The sequence below is a fragment of the Solanum lycopersicum genome, chromosome 4 (genome assembly GCF_036512215.1).
Source record: "Solanum lycopersicum chromosome 4, SLM_r2.1".
NCBI lineage: Eukaryota > Viridiplantae > Streptophyta > Magnoliopsida > Solanales > Solanaceae > Solanum > Solanum lycopersicum.
In genome coordinates this window covers 28,657,391-28,682,227 of record NC_090803.1, presented here as the reverse complement: position 1 = coordinate 28,682,227, position 24,837 = coordinate 28,657,391, and the positions used below count along the sequence as shown (strand labels likewise).

The 24,837-nt window shown below is 36.1% G+C and overlaps 1 long non-coding RNA gene across 2 annotated transcripts; it reads left to right on the top strand.

Annotated features, from left to right (window-relative positions):
• Positions 1-23,524, top strand: LOC104646811 (uncharacterized). 2 transcript variants are annotated; one of them, XR_011220640.1, is made up of 3 exons: positions 1-156; positions 12,503-12,643; positions 12,948-23,524. It is a non-coding gene; the product is annotated as an uncharacterized lncRNA (long non-coding RNA). The 2 variants fall into 2 exon arrangements; XR_011220641.1 differs by lacking the exon at positions 12,503-12,643.
• The last annotated feature ends 1,313 nt before the right edge of the window (positions 23,525-24,837 follow it).

Sequence of the window (24,837 nt, the reverse complement as noted above, 5' to 3'; positions counted from 1 at the left end):
ATAAAAAAGGGGGCAATGCCAAATAAAAGCTTAAGTTAATAAAAACCCTTTCAGAAAACCTCTCTCAAAAAAAAAATATATACACTAAGTTAAAAATTGAAGAAATCCGAAATCAAGTCAAATATCTTAGATAGCGTGGAAAATCAAGAGATAAAGGTATATGGTTTAACAATTATGCAGAACTAATTTCATATATTCTTGAATATCATATATATGATTGATTAAATTTATGTTAGTTATTATATACTAGAAATATTTGAATCATGAATTCTAGTTTGCTAGAAAACGAGAAACAAGGAGAAAACTGCTAGACTATGCCATCCCACAGTGGAAACCGGTAGGCGAGGGATGCCATTAGGGGAGTACACAAGGTGGATACGCTGATAAACAATAATTATCTACTAAAGTACGATGCTAGTAGTGACCGAAAAACATGATAACAATACTCTAGTTTATAATAAATTAATATGAATTTAATTGAATTATGATATCATAGGAAGGAATAATTGAAAACAAACATGCATAAATTAATAAACATGATTACAATGTATGACGAAATAAAAAGCTATAAAACGTTGATCTTATATATACTTAAAGATATAGAAATTATTGACATAAAAATAATTATATGGGAAAAAAATATTTGATCATGATATAGAAGATATATTAAATCAAGAATGGTATGAAATATATTTACAAGAATTAGATATATAAAGAATAGATATATACGATTTAGAAATAGATTCAGATTAAAACGAACTATGACTATTTAGAATATTGGATAGAAACTATGGAAAATATAAGATTATTAAAACAATTAATGCAAGAAAATTTATAAATGTACCAAAGAACCCAAGATATATTATACATAGAATATATAATAAATAATATTAAAGAAATATTTAGATTAGAACAATTATCAAAACAACTTTATGATAAAATATATTTTACTCTATAAAATATGTATGTTACTCTATGATGAATTCCGCACCCCAAATATGTATCTTACTCTATGATAAATTCTGCACCCCCCAACGTTGGTATCACTAAAAACTACTCCAAACGTATACACATTTAATGTGAAAGAGGTGAGCAAATAGGCTGCAAAAATATGATCAAAATTCCAGCACTTTGATGTTAGTTTCGGTCAAGTTAAGTCAATTAACATGTTATGAAAAAATGAAAAAAAAATAAGTGAGGTTTCTGAGGATCAAACTCATGACTAAGAGTCATAATATAATGTAAGTTAAAAGAATGTGGTAAGGGGGATTCGAACCGTGACCTTTACTGGAAAATGAAACTGTGAATAAAAATTAGAGGAGTGGGATTAGAACCCACAATATCTTGGTCAGACTTAAGGAATAAAATGAAAATAAAGGTTGAGGCATGTGGGAATCGAACCTACGACCTGTAGGCTGATTAAGGGAATTAAAGTGAAAAATAAAGTGAGGTTGTGGGGATTCGATCCCATACAGTCAAGGTGAACTCGAAAAAGTCAAAGAAAAAGAAAATAAAAGAAATGAGGTTGTGGTGAATCAATCACACAACCCCTCAGTCCCAAGACATGCGAATATGAAAGAAAAAAAGAAAGAAAAAATGAAACGAAGGTGTTGGGGCTCGATCTCGGGTCCCCAAACCGTATGGATCAAAATAGAATAAATAAGAAAGATGTAAGTGTTAACCGAAGTATTTGAAACCGGTTTCCCTTAGCAAAACTCCGTACTGATACATAAGTCAAACATGAATAAATGTTATAAGTAATGCTTCCTACATAGATGGAAATAGAGATCTTGGCATACATACAAGATGCATAAGTCTTGTATCACATAATCTTAGGAAGTTATGAATCACATAAACGAACTATAAATGAAGCCACATGGCTTCTACGTATAGACCTATAAGTCTAGCATACGTTTAAAAGTAAGTGAACCTAAGATGTATGCAATGAAATGATGAAACCCTAGAAAGGTTAGGTAAGAGTGTGAAGCACACAAAATGACCAAGTGCATTGGCATATGATGAAATGAACATTCACGTAATAAGGGGTGAATAATAACGAAGAGCAAATGTGCTACATTTAATGAATGTGGTGACAACATGATAAGAGGCTAATGTAAAAGATGACAGAAATCTCAAATGAGCCTAAGTATATGTTACCAAAACGTACTCACCCTTGAGAGTGTAATGTTAATAAAGAGACCAGTTTCTATGAACACTCTAATGATTGTATTGAAGTAAATGCATAGGTAATACTAATGATAAGATGAAAAATCATCTAATGAGCTATGATGTCCTCATGCTAGAAGCCAACTTCCATGATGTATGAGTTGAATGTAATGGAACTTTATACTGAGCACCGATAGTCTAGCTATGAGCAGTGATGCCTTCCTTCAGGAAGGGCGGAGATTCACGTAAATCTCATAAGATAAGAGTGTATGGAATCTCGGGTATGAGTCCTTTTGTATCTCCTAATCTTTGAACCTACACTGTCATATAGGGACCTAGTAGGGCTCAATCCTCTATATACACTAGCATGTTTTTGGTCACTTTTTCCGGTGATAACACCCTTTTCCAGTGTGGGGCAGACACTAGATTTCATGATGATCAAATGATCTATGTCGGTTAAAGTTAAAGTTACCAATGGATGAATGAGTCCAGCCTCTAATGATGCACATAAAGAAATGAATTATATCAAGTGTTAGGATTGAATAATCAAGAGGTTCGCTAGACTCAATTAATGACACTAGGTCATTATTGATCATTGCACAACGAACCCAATGAATGTCTTAAACTACATCTTAGGTATAGCTGGTGTCTACACTAGCTTATGAATGTATGAAGTAAAGTACGTATGAATGAATAAAACAGACTCTGTGTTTGGTAAAGAAGGCTCCCTAGTTGAGGTATTATATGTTGATCTCTCATTTTTGGGAAGTCTTAATGTGAAGTCCATGATTTCAAAGTTTCATGGCATATGAACGAATGATATATAAGATGTTATGTGCTATATGCATTATGTTATGTGATTTGTGTAAGACATTATGTGATGTGTAAAATACTATATGTATAATGATACATGGTACTCCCATGACATGACTTTCCTAATCCAAATTTGGCAGGTCCACTAACTTTCCTAATATATATTAGGCAAGTCTACTCACTTGAATTTCCATAAACCATGTAGTTAGGAAAGAGATATTCTTACTCATGTGTGTCCTTGGTGTGTGCTTGTATACCTATACCTAGTACAAGTGTGTACTAATCCCATAGAATATCTGCTTTTAGGTGCAGTAAGAGTTGGACATTAGAGCTTATAGTACGACGTTGCAACTATTCTGATGTGGAGGTTACATTCGGACTTGGTAGGACATCATGCTTTCGAGGATGTCTACCGCTATAATATAGCTTAGATGTAGGCTTTAGTTAGTGGAGCATGTTCTACTAGTGTTTCATTTACCATTTCATTTCAGATTTTATATTGGTACCTTTTGGTAAGAATACGTTTAATGCAATAACGAACTTCTTCTTTCATTTGATTATCTATATATTAGATGGTTGATTTGTGAACTGTTATGATGTTAGGTATAATATGTTTCACATTAAATAAGAAAACAAAAAGTTCAATTTTTCTTCTAAATTTAACCTACATAAAGTAAGAATGACGTATGTAGGCTTGCTTGCGACCTATGAGAGGTCAACGACGCCGGTCTCGTCTGGGGTATAGATTCCGATCGTGATAAAGTTTGTATAAGAGCATTAGGCCAAATTCCGATTATAATAAGTTCACATCAAACACATTCATTAGTTTCTAAGTAATTGTAGAGAACTGCACAACTATCCTGAATTAGAGACTACATCGTGCGTTCGAAAATTTCCCTTGTTATAATCTCATTATGACATTTCGTAATGTCTGATTTCTTGATGTTATGAGTGTGTCAAACATCAATACTTGTTGTTTTAAGAGAATAAATACTAGGATACCATTGCAAAAAAGAGAGGAGGAGCAGCTATTGGGGACAATCAGGTTCTACCCCAGGCTTCAGTTTAAAGACTGGTGATGCCAGTTAACCCTGCTGGGTTGACGGATAAGGAGGTGCGGGCATCTCTGGTCGTGATGGCATAGTCCATCCCTATGCAGGACCAGGCCATAAATTACCAGGTCAACCGATAAAATGTTAAGAGGGAGAACCCACCGATTCGTAGCATCGATGATAGGTTGAGAGACTTCACAATGATAAATCCTCCTATTTTTACACTGTCCAAGACTTCAAAAGATGCACATGAGTTTTTGGACGAGGTACATAAGATATTGGTGGCCATGAGGGCCACGGATACATATAAAGTTGAGTTGGCTTCTTATCAACTTAAGGATGTTGCACACACTTGGCGAAAGATGTGGCAGGATAGAAGACCGTGGGCGGAGTTCAAGTCACTTGGGAGCTATTTGAGATAGCCTTCCTGGAGAGATTCATCACCATAGAGATAATGGCCATGGTTGAGGAGTTTATCAAACATAAGTAGGGATCAATGATATTCAGGGAGTATTATTAGATTTTTGTTAAACAATCCAAGTATTCTACTTCCCTTGTATATAACAATAGGTATAACAAGAGTAGGTTCCTCACAGGAATCACTAGAGATCTGGAGGAGTGTCAGGCTGCGATGCTCCACAATAACATGGACCCCTCTAGATTGATGGTGCATGTACAGTAGGTGGAGAACAACCGGATGCTAGGAGGCCTAAGCCTCATATCAGGAGGTCCTAGCAATGGAGGCAACAAAAACAATTTTGGTGTCCGTGAGCAGCCCTATTAAAAAAGGGGCAACAAATTTCAAGGAACTCTAACTTTTAGAGGAGTACAACACCTATAGGAGGTAGACCCGAGCCCAAGAAGCGCATTGGAGGTTATGTGAACCGTCCTAGAAAGTATTGTGCTATGTGTGGCCGTGCTCACAATGGAGAATGCAGACATATCACTAATGCTTGTTTCTATTGCGGTAAGAGCAGGCATGGTTAAGGACTTTCCATAGAATAAGGTTCAAGAAGGAGGTAATGCTCAGCCTAGGAAAAACCACAGGGCTCAGTAGCAGCCGACCTCCTAAGAGGAACACCTTATACGCCCTGAAGGGCAGGGAGGAGTAGGAAAAGTCCGTTGATGTTGTCACAGGTATGCTGCAAGTATTCTCAACTTATATTTATAGTTTACTTGATCCAGGGTCTACACTTTCTTCTGTAACTCCTTTACTTGCTCTCACTTTTGAGATATTCCTTGAAGTTCTACATGATCCTATAGTGGTTAGTACAATTTTAGAAGAAAATATAAGAACTGATAGAGTATAAAAGGATTTCCCAATAGTTGTAAGATGTAAGACTATGTGTGCAGACTTTGTTGAGTTACCAATGCATGATTTTTTATGTTATTCTTCGCATGTAATGACTTCATAGTTGTTATGCTTATATGCATTGTCGTAGTAGGGTTGTGAGATCTCATTTACCTAATGAAGAAGAGTTTGTAAGGGAGGGGTACAACTCGACTCATCCTAATCCGTTGATTTCGAACCTTAAGGTTAATAAAATGATGTCCAAGGGGTTATTATGTCAACTTATGAGTATTAATGATTTAGATCATGACATTCCTTCCATAGACTCAGTGCGTGTAGTGAATTAATTCCAAGATGTATTTCGTGATGATTTGCCTGGAGTTCCTCCCCCTGGAGAGATTGACTTTGGTATCGACTTAGAACCAGATACTAAACCAATTTCAATTCCTCCTTACAGAATGGCTCCAGCTGAACTCAAAGAGTTGAAGTTGCAGTTAAAAGATCTAACGGATAAGGGTTTAATTAATCTGATCATACCCCCAAGGGGCGCTCCAGTGTTGCTTGTGAAAAAGAAAGATGGAACTCTTATAATGTGTATCAATTATCGCCAGCTCAACACAGTTACTATCAAGAATAAGTATCCACTTTCAAGAATAGATGACTTATTCGACCAACTCCAAGGGTATATTTTTTTCTCGAAGATTGATCTTCGTTCAAGGTACCATCAACTCAGGGTTAGGGATGGAGATATCCCAGAGACAACCTTTTGTACCCGTTATGGTAACGGTGAGTTACTAGTTATTTCATTTTGTCTAACGAAAGCACCTGTTGCATTTATGGATCTCATGAACAAGGCGTTCCGTAAATAACTTGACTCTTTCGTCATAGTATTCATTGATGACATTCTCATCTACACTTACACCAAAGAAGAGCATCAACAACATTTGAGGCTGACCTTGCAGGTACTTAGAGAACATCAGTTGTATGCCGAATTCAGCAAGTGTGAATTCTGGCTTAGATTAGTGACATTTTTAGGTAATGTTGTGTCTGACAGAGGTGTAAAGGTAGATCCCTAGAAGACTAAGGCTATTAAGAACTGGCCAAAACATCTTACTCACACAGATATTCATAGCTTCTTTGGATTGTTTGGTTATTAGCAGGTTTGTAGAGGGTTTTTCTTCCATTGCTTCCTCACTGAAAGCTTTGACGAAGAAGTCCAAGTTTGAATTTACAGAGACTTGTGAAAAGAGTTTCTAGGAGCTCAAGTATATACTTACTTCAGCCCTGGTTCTTACTTTGCCTTACTGTGGTGAGAATTACACTATTTATTGTGATGCATTAAGGTTCATGAAAAGAATTATCCCACTCATGACCTGGAGTCCCAACTGTGGTGTTTGCACTAAAGTAATGGGGGATCCACTTGTATGGAGTGCATGTGGATGTGTTCACAGACCACAAAAGTCTTGAGTACGTGTTCACAAAGAGGGAGTTAAGTCTACGGCAGCGGAGGTGGTTGGAGCTATTGAAGGACTATGACATGAATATCCACTACCATCCCGGTAAGGCTAATGTTGTAACTAATGCTTTGAGTAGGATGAGCATGGGAAGTTCACCCACATTGAGGATGAGAAGGAGTTAGTGAAATATAAAAACAGACTAGCCAAACTGGGCGTATGGTTAGATGACACTACTTGTAGAGGTGTTTCATTTCATCCTAGTACTAAATCATCCTTAGTAGTTGAAGTCAAGGAGGTTCAACATCTTTATCATATGTTAACGGAACTTAAGGACTTATTGTTGGTTAAAATGAATGAGTTTTTTGCTTTGAGAGATGATGACATACTTAGGTACCATGACAGTCTGTGTATACAAGATATGGATGATTTGCGGACCAGGATCATTGCAAATGCCCATGGTTCCAGATATTCCATACATCCAGGTTCGACCAAGTTGTAATATGATTTTATGTAAATCTATTGGTGGATGGAATGAAGAAGGACATTGCAGAATCTGTGGCCAAATGTCCTAATTGTTAATAGGTTAAGGCAGAACATCTTCAGCCTGGCGGACTTACTCTGATGATCGAGGTTTTGACATGGAAGTAGGAGGCCAATAATATGGACTTCGTGGTTGGTTTTCGGAAGACTAGGAGACAACATGACTCTATATGGGTTATTATTGACAGAATGACTAAGTCTTCCCACTTTATCCTTGTGAATTCTACTTATGGAGCCGATTATAATGTGAGACTCAATATTTATGAGATTGTGAGATTGCACGGGATTCCTTTGTCTATCGTTTATGATAGAGGAGATCAGTTCACTCTTCATTTATGGAGATCCTTCCAGTGAAGCTTAGGCACATATGTAAAGCTTAGTACTGCATTTAATCCACAGACTGATGAGCAGGCAGAGAGCACCATTCAGACATCGGAGGACATGTTGAGAGAGAGTGTGATTGACTTCCGAGGTAGTTGGGATGACCATCTTCCTTTGATAGAGTTCTCGCGTAATAATAACTATCGCTCAAGCATTGGGATTTCACCCTTTGAGGCACTATATGGTAGGAGGTGTATGTCTCCACTTGGGTTCTTCGAGGTTGGAAAGTCATCAATTTTGGGTCCAGAGATCAATCATGAGGTCTTATAGAAGGTTATGGTGATTAGGAACAGGTCGGCTACTGCTTACAGTAGGAAAAAGTCCTATGCAGTCAATAGAAAACGACCCAAAGAGTTTGATGTTTGTGACAAGGTCTATTTGAAGATATCGCCTGTGAAGGGGGTGATGAGGTTTGGTAGGAAGGGGAAGTTCAGTCCGAGGTATGTTGGTCCATATGAGATCTTATACTGTGTGGGTGAGGTGGGATATGAATTGGCATTGCCTCCGGAGCTACCTTTTGTTCATCAAGTCTTTCATGTCTCTATGTTAAAGAAGTTGCTAGGTGATCCAGCATCGAATCTACCTGTTGAAGGTTTGGGGGTTGATGAAGACTTGTCCAATAAAGAAGTACCTGCTGAGATTTAAGACAAGACAAATCAAGCAGCTGAGAAACAAGGAGATTACCACAGTAAAGGTATTGTGGAGGAATCATTTTGTTGAGGATGCTACATGGGATGCCGAGGCCGATATAAGATCCCGCTACTCTCATATTTTGAAAACTTGAGGTTAAACTATGTAGTCTTAAGTCTATATTTCCTTATCTCCTCTATTTTTGGTTGTTGTTGCTTGATTATGTATAATACCTGTGTTATGATATGACTAGCGTTGTGCTAGATTATAAGAAGTATCATTCGGGGATGAATGTTCCTAAGGGGGGGATAATGTAAGAAACCAAAAAATGCCTATGCTAAGTAATGCTTAATGAGTCTAGAAGGCCTACGATTAGATTAGCTTCACACAGATTGATGCGCGTAGACCAATACCTCTGAAACCTTGCAATAACAAAGCCAACCAACATGGTAAGTTAGTTGAGCTAGGAAAAGTTGGGTCCAGCCTTGTAGGGCACCGAATATGAAGATCTACCCAGTTAAGTTTTAACCAGACTTAAAAAGGGTTAATCTTAAGTTTGGAGGGTCAAGGGGTAAAATGGTTTTTTTCAAAGCTAAGGGTAGCATCATATTTACCCTAAATATTCAATTAATTATTTAATTTTGTGAGTTAATATGATTAATTAATATTTAAATGCTGATTTATGAAAAAGGAAAATCAGATTTTTTATTAATTATTATTTATTAACTATTATTTAATCTAATTTGACTAAGTCTTGCCTAAAAGTCCTAATTCTAAGGCAACACTACCACACATCTCTCTCTTCCACTCTTACCTCCCTCTCTTCAAACACTCTCTCATGATTTCACTCTCTTTCTTGTTACAAAAGAGAAAACAAAACAAAAACCAAAAGTTCTTCACACTTCAACAACTTACAAAAAAATACAAACAACACGATATTTTTAGAACGTAAAGCAAAAAGGTAATTTCTCGTCTGGTAAGGTGGGACTTTGGTTTATTGGCGGATTTGGAAGCACTTTGAAGGTGTTGAAAGATAAAAAGGGGTATGGGTTTCTTCCTCTTGGTCCTTTTGCCAAGAGACCCTTAAGTCTCACATGAATCTACTTTGAAAACTAGGCTTGTTCCCTATTACATGTTTCCTGTCACTAGCTTCCAATGATCTTAGTTTGGTATGTCTGTTGGTAGATTAGGCGTGTAATGTGATGTTTGTGATGAATATGTTTATGAAACTGTGTTCGTAATTGTATGACTGATAATTTATGTCTTCTGAAATTATGTAAAGAATTATGTGTGTGTAATGTGTAAGCCGTTACATATACTTTTGGCTTGAAGTTCAAAAATGACATGTTTTATGGTTGTATTTAACATGCAAAAACATGCCTAAATCGTGATGTTCATATGAGGTATAATGTGGATGATTTGAGTGAAAACTCTTAGCTAAATTTAACAATGAAACTTCACCTAAAAAATGTACTAAATGATTCACAAAATGCCCTAAGAACTAACATATAATTTTTTATAAAAATGAGCTGAAAAACGTGACCTAATTTCCAGTACCTTGTTGGTTCATTTCGGCCAAGCAAAGTTGTACAATACGCAATGTAAAATGAATGTAAAATAAGTGAGTCCCCTAAGTAAATGTTACCAAAAAGTAATACCTATGAGAGCATTGAAATGACCCTTTATGAGGCTTTATATGGGCGTAGATGTAAATCTTATGTTGGTCGGTTTGAAGTTGGTGAAGCAACTTTGATAAAGCCAGATTCAGTCCTTTATGCTATAGAGAAACTACAACTCATTAGAGATAGACTTAAGACAACCCAAAGTCGTCAGAAATCCTATATAGATTTAAGGAGAAAGAGAATTAGTGTTCCAAGTTGATGATTTGGTTTTTTTGAAAGTTTCACCTATGAAAGGGGTGATGAGATTTCGCAAGAAAGGTAAGCTCACTCCATGATATGTAGGCCCTTAGAAGATCTTAAAAAGGACTGCAAGGTGGAGTGTGAGTTAGAGTTACTATCAGACATAGTAGCAATGAGTTCGGTCTTCCACATCTCACTCTTGAAGAAGTGTGTGGGTGACCCAACCTCCATAGCGCCATAAGAGAGTGTGGCGGTGAAAGATAATATTTCTTATGAGATGTACCAGTTGAGATCCTTTACTATCAGGTTAGAAAGTTGAGGAACAAAGAAGTCGCTTAGGTCAACGATTTGTGGAGGAGTTAGTCCGTAGAGGGAGCTACTTGGGAAGCAGAAGCAGCCATGAAATCCAAGTATCCTCACCTCTTTCCTTCCGATTTAACTCCTTCTTGAGGTGATAAATCCTCTTCAATTTTTCACTAATTCATGCGTAAATTCATTCTTAGAATCGTTTTCCCTCAGTTTTACTTGCATTTTAAGCGTATTTGCATGTTCTCCGAACTAAAATTAGTTAGAAACTAAGTTTTCAGTGTCTACTAGTAGGGTTTACAACTCTCTCCCTCTATTTAAGATAGTTTAGTCTTCATTCTAGAACGAATGTGCCCAAGGGAGAGATAATGTAACACCCTATAGCCAAAACAGACAAAAAAATCAATTTTAAGAAAAATTTGCAGGTGCAATTGACGTGACCATTAATAGACCATATCTTGACCCATGTTCTGTCCTACAGAACCGTCGATTGGATCATAGACTCCCAAAATCTCAGTCGGTAAAATTGTCTGAGTCTTGATCGATGCACGAACATACGGTCCGTAGGTCAGACGACAGTGTGTAGTCTGTGACCATCGACCGAGACCCCCTTCACCCACTCTCTGACAAGAGCCACGGATGACAAGCACGGTCTGTAGGTGCACCCATGGTCTGTAGGTCCGACCGTAGGTTTGATTTAGAAAACAGTTTAGGGGGGAGTGTAGTTGGGTCAACTTCAAATGGTCATAACTCTTATAACAAAATAAATTAGGTGTCCCATGACCTATCAACAGATATATAATTGAATTATCTTTCCATAGCCACTGACCTGTCTAAAATAAGACCTTTGAGTAAAAATTTATGCTCAATTTAGTAAAGGTATGTCGAACAGGCCCAATCGACGGACCAACCAACGATGAGTGGATTAATCAATGGATCGTCTGTCCTGGCCATAGATTGGTCCGATAGAAACTTTTACAGGGGTCTTTTGATTATTTCCCACTCTGTTTCAACTTTAATATACGTCTTTTTTACCCTAAATCATCATATTTTAGTCAGTTTAAGTCTAAAAACATAATTAAAACATATCAAAGTCAATCAATAAATCAAAACTTTAGAAATTATAAACAAGAGAGGAGAAAAAGCTCAAGAATCTGAGTTCAAGAAGTCGACAAGTTCTAACATTTCTAGCTCCAATACTTAAGTATTTTTTTCGTTTATTTCATCACCAGGTATGTGGGATTTACCTAGTTGGTTCCTTTCATCCATTAGGTCCCTAGTTCTAAGTCAGATTATTGTGTCTCTTGTCATGATTAGACCTATGGTTTCTAGAACTTTGTTAAAACTTCATAAATGTAATAAATATTTGTTCAAAATTATATTATCATATTATTACTCAGATTATCAAATGGATTTCAGAATCCTAACTTTGTATTTCGTTAGTTGTTGAATTACGCATGCTAGGTAAAATATTTCACTCTTCAAATATACATGCCTCAGTTATAAATGCATAATTACCAATTTATTTGTTGCATTCTCCATTTCCATGTTCATTTTTTAGTTATCCAGAATTTATAGAAACTCAACCAAAATCAGTAAATTTACAGAATTCATTGGGAGTAGCATAATATTGAGTTCGACTAGGGTTCAGCGTACCCATTTAGTCCCAGAACTACAAGCCAAGTAGGTTGTAAGTCTCCTCTGTAGGCAATCAGTTTAGTGATCACGCCAGCATGCCTTTATACCTTTGGCAGGGTATATTAGGTCCTCTTGATGGAACGTATACGTCAGACTCCACATTTAGCTCATTTGATTTTAGTGTCGATTATTAGTAGCTCCCACAGTTCTGTCAAACTCTATGCATTGACCATTTATTTGTATATTCAGTATTCAGTCTCAAAATGTTATAAATTTGTCATTGCATCCAGTTAGCTCGAAAATTAGCTTATAATTTTCAGATTATTATACTTATTTTTGTGCTTGTTCAATTTTGTTTTGTTTCAGCTTTACTCTATCCTTCATGCTCAGTACCTTTCAAGTACTGGTGCATACATGGCTATATCTTCTCGTGATTAAGGTTTAGGTTCTCAACATTGAGATCACGCATAGATCAATTTTCCGATCTCCAGTTCAGTAGATTCAGTGGTGAGTACTCATTCTTCGAGGACAAAAGTTATGAGTGTCATTTCAGTCCTTAATCATTTAGTTTAAGTTTTTACTAGATTTAGCTAGGGCTTGTCCCAATATTTCTAGTCTAGTTTAGTGGCTTATTTTAGACATAGTTAGTTTCAGCTTAGTGTTGTGTTCGTAACTTCATTGTATTAAACTCATTAGTATTCATATTATATAAGGTTTAACATATTGGTATTCCCCATCTTTTCATTATAAGTTATGATTTAGCTTGCGCGTAAGTTTATTATATTTAATATGCTCATGATCATACCAACAGGGTTAGCTTGGGATCACTTGTGATCCTAGGTTCGTGTACACATATCGTGGATAGCTCGGGGCGTGACAATTTGAGTGGTCAGAGGCATGTGAAAGAAGCTTCAAAATCTTGAAAGATAGTCTTACTTCAGCTCTGATGTTGACTTTACCAGAGGGTAACAAATGCTTTGTTGTATATTTTGATGCATCCCGAGTGGTCTTGGGGTGTGTGCTTATTCATCATGGGAAAGTAGTAGCCTATTACACTAGGCAACATAAAGTGCACGAGAAGAATTATCCAACTCATGGCTTGAGTTAGTGGCCATTGTATTTGCCTTAAATTTATGGAGGCATAACTTGTATGGTGTCCATGTTTATGTGTATACCGACCAACAAAGTCTTCGTTATGTTTTTACTTTTAAGGAGTTGAATCTCCAACAATGAAAGTGGTTAGAATTATTAAAAGATCACAACATGAGGTGCTCTATACCACCCCAGCAAGGAAAATTTGGTTGAGGATGCTATACGTGGTATGACTATGGTAAGTGTATCTCATCTAGAAAAAGCCAAGAAATACCTATTGAAAGATGTTCATAGGTTAGCTCGTTTGGGTGTTAGATTTGAAGATTCTCTGAATGGTGGTTTCATGGTCTATCATAACTCCGAATCATCTTTGGTGGTTGAGGTGAAGTCCAAACAACACCTTCATCATATATTGATGGAGTTGAAGGAGTCACTTATTGGTAAGCTTAATTAGTCATTCTCCATGGGGGGATGGTGTTTTGAGGTATCAAGGAAGGTTGTGTGTTCCCAATGTAGATTGCTTGAGTAACTAGATTCTTGAGAAAGCTCATGAGTTCCGTTACTCCATTCATACGGGTTCTACAAAGATGTATCATGAACTTAGAGAAGTGTTTTGGTTGGAAGTCTTATAGAAGGATATAGCAGAATTTGTTGGAAAGTGTCCACATTGCCAACAAGTGAGAGCAGAACACCAAAATTCGGATGGTTTGTTTCAAGAAATCCAAGTTCCTATTTGGAATAGGGAATACATTAATATGGATTTTTTGTGGGTATCCCTCAAACAATAAAGCAATATGACACCATATGGATGGTTATGTATGGGTTGACGAAATTTGCTCATTTTATTCCCGTCAAGTCCACCTACTCGTTGGAGGATTATGCAAGTATCTTGATAGATGAGATTATGTGTCTCCATTGTATTCCTTTATTAATCATATCGGATAGGGGTACACAACTCACATCTAGGTTTTGGTAGTCAGTTCAAAAAAGGTTGGGTACCAAGGCGAAGTTAAGCACATGTTTTCATCCTCAAACGGACGGTAAAGCGGAGCGTACTATTCAAACCCTTGAGGACATGACAAGATATTGTATAATTTATTTCAAGGTAAATTGGGATTTACACTTGCCCCTTGGTTGAGTTTCTTACAACAAAAGTTACCATTCATCCATATCTATGGATCCGTATGATGCATTGTATGGTAGGAGATGTATATCTTTAGTTGGATGGTTTGAAGTGGGTGAGTCTTTAGTTTAAGGTCCCGGAATGATTTATAATACTTTGGAGAAGGTTCACATTATAGGAATCTCTTGAAAACAACCTTTAGCCGGCAAAAGTCTTATGCCTACCATAGTAGAAGAGATTTAGAATTCGAAGAAGGTGATAAACTATGTCTAAAAATTTCACCCTATGAAAGCGGCGGTGCGATTTGGCAAGAAAGGGAAGTTGAGTCCTTGTTATGTGGGTCCTTATGAAATTTTGCATAATATTGGTAAGGTTGCATATGAGTTAAGGTTACCTAGTGAATTTGGTTTGGTTCATCCGGTGTTCTATGTTTCAATGCTTATGAACTGTATCAGTTGTGATGAGTCCATTCTTCCTTTTAAAGGTCTATGTTTCCAAGAAGACCTTTTTTATGAGAAGTTTCCGGTTGAAATCCTTGATAGACATGTAAAGAAGTTAAGGAACAATGAGATGGCTTTCATAAAGGTGTTATTGAAGAACCATCTATTTAAGGGAGCAACATAGGAGGTCGAGGCCGACATGAAGTCCCGTTACCCTCACATATTTAATAACTAAGGTAAGTTTTTACTATTTGTAATAAAAGTAATTATTTTATTTTTAATTGCCTTGATTTTGGTGAAATTGTGCAAAAAGGTGCATGTTACACTGAGTTACAATGAATTTTTTGCCTAAAATGAAAATGTTTTTTTTACTTGTTATGAGTTTATGTTGTGCAATTTGGTATATTGTGACTTCATGAATGTATTGAGCATGTTAATATATTGAAGAAATCTTTGGCACAATGAATAAGAATGTAATGAATGTTAAACTCTTATAAGCTGAGAATGATGTTTTGAGTTGCATTGTGTAAAATGTAATGTTCTATGATGATTTTTATTGTTACTCATGTTTTAGTATGTTGTTGTTGGTTTGACTTTTAGTCTTGAGTTTATTCCTTCCTTTTAAAGTAGTTTACTGTCATTCAGGGATGAATGTTATAAGGGTGGGATAATATAATACTCCGAAAGCCTAAAGCTTGTTCTAGAGACTAACATGACATTATTAGAGTTGTAACACTGTTGTATAGTCTATTAGAATGCATATAAGTTATTCAGGAAGTTCTAGAATTAAAAAATCGAGGAACGTCCATGACGTCCGGAGACTAGTTCAATAGGTGATAGTGTACCTTACCCTATTTGAATAAGATTAGGAGTCAAAAAATGATGAAATTCGGTGGTAAGGTGTATAACATGTATTAGAGTTAGTTTATAGTCTAAACTTCCGGGTAAGACTCCCTAAGGACTAATTAAGGGCCCTTGAGGAGGACACTTGCAATTTGGCAAAAAGTATCCATGAGGAAGTGTCCATCAATGGACTATAGGCGACGAGCGTTGGTTAATCATCGGGTTGTGGATGCCTCCATCAATGAAGACTTAGAAAAGTTTTTGGGAAGTCGATTTGGGAAAATATCTTACCGAAATAGCGGATGTGAAGCACGGAGGCCATACTTCCAGTCGACTGACCTACGGCATCTCAGTGGGGGTCTCGTAGGTCAAGTCTATGTGTTGCTGCTTTTTTTACTTAATTCATTTAATTAGGTAAGTGGTTAGTTATTTAATTAAGGATTAGGGAGGTTCGATTAAGTTAATTAAGGACTTGTACATAAAGACTTAGCCTAATTAAACTAAACATAACTCTCATAATTCCCAAAACCCAATTGTTCTTCCTTCTCTCTTCTTTCTCTCTCCCAAACAAAACTCAGAAGACCTAGAAATGAGGATATAGGGCTGCATGGAGGGTTATTTTATCCACCAAACATAATAAATTAATAAGGTATGGGATTTCTTTAACCTTCGGAATCTCTTTACCCAAAAGGTTCCTCCAAGTTGATTTCAAAAATATGAAATTCAAGTGAGTCTTATTCTATTACAAAATTGATCTTGTGAACTGCTTTGTTTATGATTCCTTTTGGTTATTATAGGAAGATTAACATGCATTATGCTTCCATTATACTACTTCTTGACGAATTGACCTAGTTTGTGGAAGATGACCTTTCCCCCTTAACCCGAGGTTGTGATCTTGAATTGAAGTATCTAGAGTTGATATAATTTGATGAGTTAATGTGTGATTTACTATTCTATGTTCTTATTATGACAATATATGAGTATATTGTGATATTTGGTAATACAATTATGCTAGTTCTTGAATATCTAACCTAGGTTGTGAAGTAGATCATGAATATGACCTAAATCTCTAACCCGAAGCTATGAACTAGTGATTAGTTGTTGTGTAGTGATTCAATTGACTTTATTATTATGTTAGTTACTATTGTGTGATTATATTTCACCATTGTTGGGTTGAATTGGATTGTTGATGGTAAGACCTTGATGATTGCTTATGAACGAGATTTGAGTAAGTCTTGTGACCTCAATTTTTTACATCAATTATGAGTACTTGTTATTAAGTATTGATGTTGTATTGAAATATACCTTATGTTAAGATTGATAGGGTTGATATGATGTTGAATTGGAATTTCTTGAATTATGTTTTTTGAGTTGTTGGCTATGATGTAAATGTTATAAGGATGGTGATAACTTACCAATGTGTCTTTCAAGATGTAATTATGTAAGTGTGCTAACCTCATATGTATAAACTGTTCTGAAAGTGAAATTCTCATGCAATTCGTATTGATCTATGATGATGGTTATATAAGGGATAGACCCCACGACCTACAGAAGTAATGATCATTAATGAAGGCATTAAAGACATTTCAAAAGGGATTGTAACTTAGAACCAAATGAACTAGAGTGAGGAGTGTCTCTTCCCACATATGGAAGTTAAGATAACTAATGTACTCATGACATTGGAGAATACAATGCATGTAGCTTACATGGGTTCCCAATTTCATATCCTAGTTCTTCAACTATGTTTCCCCCATATGAATACTAGCTAGTGGATCCATATAGAAGCTATGTTCATGTTTTGGTACTACCTTGGAAGGTAGTTTGCCTTCTTTCAGTGTATAATTCCATGACACCAGATTCCACATTAGCTCATGTGGTCTATGTCGGTTAAGGCAAGATGTTCCCAAAAGGTAAAAAGAAATAATAAAGTGAACTCTAACTAGGATGACCTAAGGTATTTGTCTTTGTCTAGGTAGGGGTATGAGACTCTACCTATACATTGCACTAGTTAGCCTTGAGGGAAGTCTTAGAAGAATGTTTCTATGTCTTTATATATGCTTATGAATGTAAATGATATGTATATGATGATTTTACATGTTAATGACACTATTTGATGATGGTTTCACTTATGAACATCTTCTTGATATCTATTCTGCAAAGCATTACTCACAATAATCTTACCATAAAAACTCTACAATCTTCTGAGTTAACCTAGTAAATGGTGAGGCTATGGATGAAAATCCTTCCATGAACCTTTTGTAATACCCCCTACACCTAAGAATTCTCTTATATGTATAGCAGAGGAAGGTCTGGGCCACTGTTTCACTACTTCTATCTTCTGTGAATCTACTCGGATCCCTCCGCTAGATTCAATGTGACCAAGGAAAGCCACAGATTGCAACCAGAACTCACATTTGCAAAACTTAGCGAATAACCGTCGATCCTTAAGAGTCTGTAGAAAAATTCATAAATGACTCGCATGTTCTTACTCATTCCTCGAGTAAATGAGGATGTCAGTAATAAAGACGATAATGAACAATACCAAGTACTGTTTAAACACTTTGTTCATCAAATCATTAAAGTTGCAGGAGCATTGGTTAGTCCAAACAAAATAACTACAAATTCGTAATGACCATACCGAGTTCTGAAGGTTGTTTTAGGATTGTCACTGTCTCTCACTCTAAGCTGATGGTAACCTGATGTGAGGTCTATCTTTTAAAAATGGCTACCTCCTTGAAGTTGGTCAAACAAGTCATTAATCTTGGGGATGGGATACTTTTTCTTGATTATGACTTTGTTCACCTGTCAGTGGTCAATGCACATTTGGAGAGAACCATCTTCCTTCTTTACGAACAACACTAGTGTACCCCAAAGGTGAATTACTAGGTCTAATGAAGCCCTTATATTGAAGGTCTTTCAACTGCTCTTTAAAATCCTTAAGCTCAGCTGGATCCATTGTGTAAGGAGGAATAGAAATAGGTTTGGTATCAGGAAGGGGTCAATTTTCTTTTTCAGGAGAGACTCCGGGAATATCTTTCAGAAATAATTATAGAAACTCAAAGACTACTGGAACTGACTCAAGTGTTGGGGTTTCAGAGCTAGAATCCTTAACCTGAGCTAGATGTAGAGATAACCCTTTGATATTATCTTTCTAGACGTAAGGCGAGATTTGAATCAACCCATAGGAGCTAAGATACTACCCTTCCATTTTGAAGGTTGGTTCCTCTTGCAACTGAAAATGAACAATCCTAGTTATATAATCAACTGAGGCATAACAGGATGTAACCAGTACATGCCTAGAATGACATCGAAGTCTATTATTTTCTAATTTTACAAGATCTACTGAGGTGACTTTTTGGTATATTATGACGGGGCAATTTATGTATACCCGTCTAGCTATAACTGGGTCAAAGACTCGAGTTGACACTGAGAAAGGTTCTACGAGAATTTATGGACTGACACTAAATTATACAGCTACGTTAGGAGTTACAAAAGAAACAGTAGACCATTGATGAAACAACGCATAAACAAAAATCTCAAAGACTCGTAACGTACCAGTGACTACATCAGGAGAAGTTTCCTGATCCTCACAAGCCTGAAAAGCATACAACCTAATCTGGGACTAACCGCAACCTGTAGCAAATGAGTTACCTTGATAAGTCAGGCAATTTGTTGGTGCTGATGAAGTTTTAAACTGACATCTACCATTACAACCCTGTCGAGAAGGACAATCCCTTAAACTGTGACCAGACTGACTGTACCCAACGCATCCTTTCTTTTCTCCGAGGCACTCGCCCGGATGGGTCGTACCATACTTGGGACAAGTAGGATAAAGTATTTGTGCATGAAACACTCCCCTGGTACTTAGAGCCTTGTGCTCTAACCTTCTAGTCATATCTGTTCTTGGAGGATGGAACACTAGCTGACGAAGGAGCTAGATCTGAAAAATTTTGCTGACTCTGCGAGCGATTTCCACCACTAAATTTTTGTCGATAATAGTCATAGTTTCCAGTCCTAGTATTCTTATTCTCATTACCATGTTCCCTAAGCTTATCACCCTCAACCTGCTGAGCATGACTCATAAGCTTAGAGATGTTCATATCTCCAAATAACATAGCACTTCTGCACTCAGTTTTCACAAAATTTAACACTACAAACTAGAAATTATTCATCTGAGTCGTGGATTCAGCATCCATGTGAGGATCATACCTGGAGAGCTTGTTAAACTTGAACGCATACTTGTCATATTTCCCTGCCTAAAGTTCTGTACCCCTATATTCTTTCAACTTAGTGTACCAGATATGAGCAACATCCTTAAACTGGTATGATGCCTACTCAATCTGGTCATTCCCAGTGATATGTATTACCTCAAATATCTTCCTGATCTCAACCATGAAATTCTAAGGATCCTCATTAGTTTGTGATTCTAAGAACCCAGGTGAATTCATCCTAACAAAGTCATAGACCCTTACTGCTGTTGATCCACCATTTGCATTCACAGGAGCATGAACCCGATTGTTTTGGTTGGCCATTCTATGAGCCAACATCTTTATAGTTTTCTCAACTCACCATTCGAGACTTCCTGATCTAGGACCTGAGGAGCTGCGTTTGCATTTCTTGCACTTGCATTCCTAGCCTTAGCTCTACGAGGAGTCATGATCTGAAACGTAGAAAATCAAGTTACAGTGAAATAAGATCATACCTTACGCATGATAAGAGTAACAAGAAAGTGAATTTTTTCTAAAACTCTTTGTATCCTCCCTCTCATTACATGCGGTGCACTTCACACTCATGTAAAGGACTATACTTAGTGAAGCTTTTCAGACATCCTAGTACACTTAAAGCTAGTAGTCTGATACTATGTTTTGTTACGCACCGAGCCATCCCCAAGATGCGGATAGAAACTTAGGACCACAAGCGATTTGTCAGAAATTTTGAACCAGAAATGATCTCAAGCTAACCCTACTAGCATAATAATGACCATACTAAAGATAATAAACTTAGCGCGGAAGCTAAGTCATAATTTAAACTGAAATGATGGTGAATACCCAAATATGAAAACAATGGGTTTAATAAAAAGGAAATATTAACTCAATACTAAGATGAAACTAACTATGTCTGAAAATAGCCTCTAAACTGACTAGGAATGTTGGGACATGCCCCAGTATAAAAACTTAGACTAAATGACTAAAAGATTGAAAAGAAACTCATGACTATTGTGCTTGGGAATGAGGAATCACCACGGAATCTTCTAAACTGGAGATCAGGAATCAATCTGTGAATAATCTGGATGCTGAGAACCTGAACCTACATCATGAGAAGATGTAGCACACGTATGCATCAGTACTTGAAGGTACTGAGTATGTAGGATAGAGTAATGCTGAAATAAAACATAACTGAACAAGCACAAATACAAATATAATAATCTAAACACAATATATTGAATTCTAAACTAACTACATGTAATGACCAAATTTATAACATGCTGAGACTTAATAATAACTGAGCTGTAAATATGGTCAATGCATTAGAGAGTCTAAGTGAAATTTGGGAGCTACTAATAACCGATTATAAAACCATATGAGATTAATGTGGAGTCCGATGTATAAACCTCATGGAGAGGACCCAATATACCCGTCTAGAAGTATAAAGTCATGTTGGGGTGGTTACTAAACTGATTTCCTACCAAGGGGACTTACAACCTACTTGGCTAGTAGTTCTGGGACTAATTAGGTAAGCTGAACCATACTCCAACTCGGTATTATACTACTCCCAATGAATAATGTGACTAAGACATTACGACTTAATTTCTATAAATACTGGATAGGTCAAAACTTAACATGCAAACTAAGAATGCAACAATTAATCTGGTAATTATGCATTTATAACTGAGGAATGTATATATGAAGTAACTCAAATATCTGACCTAGAATGTATAAATCAAGAACTAATGAAATACATAACTAGGGTTCTGAAATTCATGCATTAATCTGAGTAATAACATGATAATCTGATTTGGAACACATAACTAATTACATCATGAAGTTTTTTTGAAGTTCTTAATATCCTAGGTCTAATCATGATACGAGAATCAAGAATCTGATTAAAAACTAGGGATCTAATGGGTGAAAAGTATCCACTAATGAAAAACCACATACCTGGTGATGAAATCCACGAAGAAATATTTAGATTTTGGGTGCTGGAAATTCTGGAACCTTGTTGCATTCTTGAACTAGGGTTCTTGACCTTTTTCTCCTTTTTAATCTTAATTTTTAATGTTTTTTATTTATGATTTTGACTTATGTAAGTTTCAGCTATATTTCCTAACAAAAATCTGATGATTTAGGGTCAAAATGACGTATCTTAAGGTTTAAACGAAGTGGGGAAAGACCTCAAGATCCCTGAGGTAGTTGTTGTCAGACCAAATGACGACCTGCACTAACAAGTCGTCGTTCAATAGACTGTCCGTTGTTTGGGTCTTTTCCACAAGCCTTTACTAAACTGAGCATAACTTCTTACTCGGTGGTTTTATTTTAGAAAACTCGGTGGTATGGAAAGATAGTTCAATCACCTATAATTTCATAGGTGATGGAACACCTAATTCATTTTGTACTAAGAGTTATAATCATTTAAAGTTAACCAAACTATATTTTGCCCCTAACTGTCTACTAATTTTCACCTACAGTCCAACATACGGTCCGTAAGTCCATCTACGGACCGTGTTGGTCATCGTGGTTCTTATGAGAGTGTGGTATATGGGATCTTAATTGATATGGACCATAGTCTGAACTACACTGTAGGTCTGTCTATCGTTTGACACTTAGTCCAATTTTCTGGATGTGTCTTGGGGGAGTTATTGTTACAATCGACGGATGTGCAGCTCGGGCCATGGGTCAGGCTACGTCCATCGATGGTAACCATCGATTGCACCTGCAGATTTTTAAAAGCTAATTTTTGTCTGTTTTGTGTACGGGGTAATACATTAAGTGTCCTTTTTATTTGTTCCATAACTGATTCATCTACCCCAAGATATGAGTGAAGGAGATTAGATACCATTTTGAAAAAAAAGATACCAATAGAAATCAAGTAATAGAAAGAGGAGACAAGAGGATAAAAGAGAGTATTCTTAAGTCCTATAAAAACTCAAAGAAAAGTAAAGGAATCTCTGTACCGTTTTGCGATACTCTATTACACACATTTTAATACATCGATATCAATGAACCTAGGCTCAAATACAAATTTCATACGACCCAGATCATCATGATTGGCACCCACACAAACACTCCTGTGGAAGAACCGCTACTACAACCTAAACTAAGAGGATAACCTAAAAACAAAACCATTTAAGTTAAGGAATCAAATTAAATAAATTAAGTTAGAAGTTTTTCATACACTTCAACAAGGATTTTAACTCGGGAGCAAAAAACCTAGAACCTGAAAGTCAATAAATACATCTAAAAATGATCAAACTTCAAACAAGAAAATACTAATGAACTAATCAACTAACTATATCAAATGTCTACGTCCGGACATGGTGAAGATATAAGAAAGAGAATCCTATGGGAGCCTAGAAAGATTTGCTCACCCTTGAATTCGAAGCAACGATCAATGATCTTCTAAGAAGGGTATGTCAATGGTCGCATGAAGATGCCCAATACTCAACAAAAATAAGAGGTAGTGTAGAATATGTACACAACCACAATGTATTGGTAGGATCACATAGCTATCCCACTAGTGCAACATAAACAATTAAAAAAAATTATACATGTATATATATATATATATGTGTGTGTGTGTGTGTGTGTGTGTGTGTGTGTATATATATACATATCAACATATACAAATATTATTAACATGAAGAATAAAAAACGCATTTCACATTTTATATCACCTCATTGGTCCTCGCAGGAACCTAGCTCAATGGTCCTCTCATTGAACCCAAACAGTTAGTTTGTATTAACGTGGTACTCTGATCTCATATTTATAACGGAACGTCGCGAACATTCCCATTATTATGTAACAATGGGCAATAGTATGTCGAAACGTGGCAGTAAGATCGAAGTTAGTTCTAAAAGAACGAGGTAACCAATCCCATTCACACGCCACAATAACAATCACAGGTACATAATCAAGATCATACAATTAAGTATTGAGTTCATGGTAATAATAATTAACCTCTCTCATTTACAAGTGTGATCAACATTCTAACATTCATAGATATACATGTATCATAATGAAGAAGAAACAAGCATACATCAAACAAATATAGAATCACAATCATCACCTACCTAGAAACAAGCTTGAAACCCTAAGAAACTTAATCCTTCCCTTTACGGATTCATTCCGCTTGTTCTTGGTGTATAAACATTCAATCTAATATGGGAATAAGTAACAATCATTACTTAACCGGATTACTAAAAATTCTAAGAACCCTAGATCAAACTCATTATCACAACTAACAAATTTAAGATTGTCTCTGCCATAAAATTCATAACCGAACCCTTCCCCATGAATATTGTACATAGATTGACCTCGAGTTAAAGTGGGGTATAACATTAAAAATATTATTACAAATAAGGCGAAGTATATGAAGATATTGCGAATGGATGAGTTAAATAGTACTAGAGGCTCAAAAGAACATACAATAATCATAGCATGAATGCAGTTAGAAAAAGTGATTATCAGAAATAAAAAGTGTTAAATTCATAAGTATAATTTATTATTTAACAAGGTAATTTGCCCGCGCTTCGCTGCCATAAATAATAATTTCATTGAACTTGCAAATTTTATTTTTTCTAATATCCATCCATTAAATATAATGTAAAATAGGTTTTTAAGAATATAAGCAATATTTCAACATGAATTTGATTATTTGTCATTATCACATAGCTCAAGAACCTCTAATGAATGAATTATTGACAAAATAATTAATCATTGGTTCCCTAATCCACATTAAAAGGAAAATAAACAACTTCAAAAGTGTTGCCTTTATATGTCATCTGGAGAAACACTTATAAAGTATGACGTTATATCTCATCTAGAGCAACACTTACAAAGTGTAACTTAATATCTTATCTAGAACAACACTTATAAAGCGTAACTATAACATTGGACGTCCTACATTGACTCTTTTGAATCGCATATATGCAATATATAATCAAAAAATTAAATATACAAGTCCCTAAAGCACAAAATTAACTAAG